The sequence below is a fragment of the Anopheles gambiae genome, assembly GCF_943734735.2.
Source record: "Anopheles gambiae chromosome X unlocalized genomic scaffold, idAnoGambNW_F1_1 X_unloc_34, whole genome shotgun sequence".
Classification (NCBI taxonomy): domain Eukaryota; kingdom Metazoa; phylum Arthropoda; class Insecta; order Diptera; family Culicidae; genus Anopheles; species Anopheles gambiae.
In genome coordinates this window covers 55,001-60,000 of record NW_026902642.1, presented here as the reverse complement: position 1 = coordinate 60,000, position 5,000 = coordinate 55,001, and positions in this window count along the sequence as shown.

Genomic DNA, 5,000 nt, shown 5'->3' with positions numbered 1-5,000 from the left:
TAGGATCAACCAGAATTCGAGTCAATTGCTTGAACACGAACTACACTCTTGATCACGCGAGGCGCAAGTCCCCCGTGACCACCGAGATTTGTTCTGTGACGCCAGAGCGTCCGTTGGCGCCACTCGATAGACTGCACAAGCAGGCAACGTCGGATGCATTGCACACGGCTAGCGGATCTCTCTGCACTGCGTCGGGTGTCCCAACGTATGTCTGGAGACATTGCTATGCCGGTACGGCACTCTGCGCACTCTTTCTTGTCCTCTTCGAGTGACGGGCCTCTAAGCGGGGTTGTATGCCGGTACGACACATCGACTGGTACATTGCACGCACTAACGATCTCTCTGCACTGCATGGAACTCATGCGTAACCACCGTGACGGGAGACTTTGCTAGTACGCACGATACTCTGCGCATGTGTACATGCTTTACAACCCAGCCAACTTGAGCACCTAGGGGAAGTTGTGATGCCATCTGAACACCCACCGACTGATGCATTGAACGGCTAAAGTTGACCTTCAATCCGAACTGGCACTCTGCGGCGTGGAGGCAGTTGCGCGACCACTCCTATCCCAAACCAACAAAGCAAGGTGTATCCTACGTGCTCGGTACAAGCACACCACGACGGGACACATTGAACGGTTCAGCGATCTCTCTGCACTAGTGGAAGAACTCCAACGTGATACGGGAGACTTTGCTACAGCGGCTTCTCTGCACTTCTGGGCTACCACCTTGTGACGGGAGACATTGCTAGCGGTCACTCTGCACTAGTGATGGTACACCACCGTGATACGGGAGACATTGCTAACGGCCACTCTGCACAGGTGCCAATACCACCTTGTGACGGGAAACATTGCTAGGAACCGATCGGCATCTCTGCGCGATTACTTGACGCACACCCAACTAAGTCAACTGTTGGACTTTTTCGTAATCACGGCGGGACACATTGAACGAGCTCTAACGGATCTCTGCACGCATGGAACATGGTGGCGGGAATCATTGCTAGAACCGAACGGCGCCTCTGCGCGATGTACAAACAAGCTCAACAGGAACCTCGTATCGGCTGCCGAGCCGGAGCCCGAACAACTTGGACTTTCACCTCTAATTTATATCAACTCACCACTCCCCGAGGGATCCGCAGAATTGCTTCTGGGTCCCGTATCGTTATTTGCGATTCGTGTTTGCATTACACTACATTGAACTATTCCAACTTGTTTATCCGCATGGCGAACATTTGCTGCATTGAACATTTAAGTTCCACTTCGCTCTCCCCTACGTGGGTCTGAGCTTCGCTCTCAGGGAAAAAATATGCCACATTTGGTAGGGAAACCCGGTTTCATCACGCTATGTGCCCTGCACCACCAGCTTAGCGTGAATGCTTCGAGTTTCCCTAAGAAGTTCGATTGGTCTTGCAGAGTTTAAAGACAACGAAGCTTAGTTTCAAGCAATGATTTAATATACGCGTATTAAAAACCCTTAACTGTTACAACTTTTATGCTTGAAACCATCGCAACGAAGTCTTTGGGTCCGTAGACCCGTGATGTACTGCTCCAGGAAACGTTTTGAAAGAGTGGAAACTCAAAATCATAGGTTAAGATCATCGGCAGAACCCACCAGACACCACTTTTGCTTCATAAGTTCGGCCTATAGTCATATGACGATTTTCATCGGGGAGGGGACGTATGACCCAAACGGGGGCTTATATGACCCACGGACACTGCAAACCATGCTCCTACGACTAAATAGAGGTTAAAACTACGATTTGGTGAAATCTTCATTTTTGACCTCGAAGCAAGGTACCTTCCCTATAGTAGGCAATGAGTAAATGATCATAATCCCAGGAGGGCAAAAAATGGGAACCCGAGAGGAAAGCGCTGTTGGCGCGCCTAAGCTAGTGGCCCGTAGAGTAAAAAGGGTACCCCCAACAAAGTTGTCGTTTGACGTTCTGGTTGCACTTTTTATCATCTAAAATCAGTTTTCTACACGTTTTGAGGGGTTTAAGCAAAAAAAAAAATTTCGACTACTCGAGCTCTCTGGCCCGTTCGGTGCACATTTTTGAAAAAAGCTAGGGAGCTGCCCCTAGGTTCGGGGTGTCACAAAATGTTGAAAAGTGGTCGAAAAACCACTATCCAGAATCGGATGTAGAATCATTAGACGAACTTAAAATTGTTCTACGACACCCATCTGCGACGTTTAGTATTCGAGTTATGGCCCGTACCAGGTCTGACCGAGCAATTTTTGTTCCGCGCACTTTGTGCACCGTACACGTTGATGTTTGTATGAAAAAGTACCCTACCTAGGGACGCGTATAGCAAATTTGTACCCCCGGGCATGTTGTCGATTGACATTCTGGTTGCACTTTTCATCATCTAGGGTGCGTTCCTGACACGTTTTGAGGGGTTTTAGCAAAAAAAAAAATTTTCGACTACTCGAGCTCTCTGGCCCGTTCGGTGCACATTTTTGAAAAAAGCTAGGGAGCTGCCCCTAGGTTCGGGGTGTCACAAAATGTTGAAAAGTGGTCGAAAAACCACTATCCAGAATCGGATGTAGAATCATTAGACGAACTTAAAATTGTTCTACGACACCCATCTGCGACGTTTAGTATTCGAGATATATAACACTTTGTAGGTCTGACCGAGCAATTTTTGTTCCGCGCACTTTGTGCACCGTACACTTTGATGTTTGTATGAAAAAGTACCCTACCTAGGGACGCGTAGAGCAAATTTGTACCCCCGGGCATGTTGTCGATTGACATTCTGGTTGCACTTTTCATCATCTAGGGTGCGTTCCTGACACGTTTTGAGGGGTTTTAGCAAAAAAAAAATTTTCGACTACTCGAGCTCTCTGGCCCGTTCGGTGCACATTTTTGAAAAAAGCTAGGGAGCTGCCCCTAGGTTCGGGGTGTCACAAAATGTTGAAAAGTGGTCGAAAAACCACTATCCAGAATCGGATGTAGAATCATTAGACGAACTTAAAATTGTTCTACGACACCCATCTGCGACGTTTAGTATTCGAGATATAGCACTTTGTAGGTCTGACCGAGCAATTTTGTACTAAAATGTATGGTGAACATGTAATTCATTAAATAACATTGACTTGCATCGTGCCCTACTTCATCGGCACAGCTGTTATTGACTATCTTTAGTGGAAATGGATTGAGTTTGACCATTTTAAGCCCATTTCCTATGCCGTGCACCAACATTGTGTACCGATCAGGGAAAGTACGCTACGTACGCGTTCATGGATGTCGATGTTGGTACAAGTTGCCGGTCGGGATAGCCGTGCACCAAAACTGTGTACCGATCAGGGAAAGTACAAGACGGAGGGTGCAGCTCGAGCGTACGCGTTCATAGATGTCCATGTTGGTACACTTGCACCAAAATTGTGTACCAATCAGGGAAAGTACAACACGGAGGGCGCAGCCCGGGCGTACGCGATCATGGATGTCCATGTTGATACAATCTACGTGTACGTTCTTAGTTTTTGTATCAAAAGTTGCAATTAAGTGCTTGTATGCTTAAAATGCTTATCTCAACCGGTCACCTTTTGGCCTGTCCTTTTATAACAGAAACCTAGAAAGATACTCGATATTTTTGTGTTGTTCCATTAGCCCGGGACGACGAAATGAGCTATGTGCACATCGTGCAGAAAACTGTCTTCGCCACGCATGTTTTTGTCTATCCACTCATATAATCACCCACATTTGTGTTCAACACGGACGGCGCAGCCCGAGCGAACGCGTTAATGTTTATGTTTGTACACACTGCTTGTACGATTCTAGGATTTGGTAATTGCGTCACAGTGCCCGACCGTCGCGGACACCATTCTTGGACAGAAGTCCTAGTACGTAGAGTACTTTCCCTAGGTATGTGCTCGTTCGTGACTATCGTTGCGTGCTTACGGACACGCTTGGGTATGTTTACCATACAAGGTTTACTAGGGAAACCTGGGAAGGACGCTTGCCCTCCCGTCGCGGACACCATTCTTGGAAAGAAGTCCTAGTACGTAGCGTTCCTTATTTTACTTGATCAGTTTGTAATGCATTCGCTTTGTTCCATCGACTTCTGCTACTGCTCACTAAGGGGTGTTCGTTTGCGATGTGTACGATAAGCAACTGTCTATCCTAACCAGCAGTTAATCAACACTTTTCACCCAAGTCATAGGAACATAGAGTACTTTTCCTAATCGGTACACAATTTTGGTGCACCTCTAACCTGGCCGGCACTTTATCGTTACGTTTTGTGCATAACCTAGGGACGTGGTGTAAGTTTCATGATTTTTATGTTTGATTCGGTTTATTATGATTGAAAACTACGCTACGTCCCAGAAATTTGAACTCGACTACTTCCTCCATGTGGCGCCAAAAGCTACTGGGCAACGCCTAGCTAATGCCCCATTTGTACTTCAATTTGCATAATCAATTTTGAAAAATACGCTAAGTCCCAGAAATCTGAACTCGAATACTTTTGCCACGTGGCGCAAAAAAGCTACTGAGAAACGCCTAGCCTTTTACCCATTTATAATTTAGTTTTCGTTATTAGTTTTGAACAATACGCAAAGTTCCAAGAATCTGAACTCGAATACTTTTTACATGTGCCGCCAAAAGCTACTGAGCAACGCCTAGGTTGATACATTTTTGGTACATGGAGTGTATGCATGCAGGATTACTGCCGTGCTGGACCGGAAAATCGAACTTGCTACTAGAACATAAAGTAATTCCCCTAGATAGGTGCTTTTGCATACCTCTGATCGACGACCATGCAACGTGCGACACGCGTAGCTAGGCTTGCCCAAACAAATTTCCTAGGATAGCACCAAATTGCACACCTTCAGGGGTATATTTTGGTACCGTGTACCGTGCATGGTACAAGTATCAGCAGCTCGTGCAATTTATTTTGCATCGTGTTGCGGTTGCTGGTGCGTCGGGATAGGAGTATTTCGAGACTTTCGCCAAGCGTTGGTGCCATTTGGGGGATAATTAATGTTCTAGCCACAATAAACGT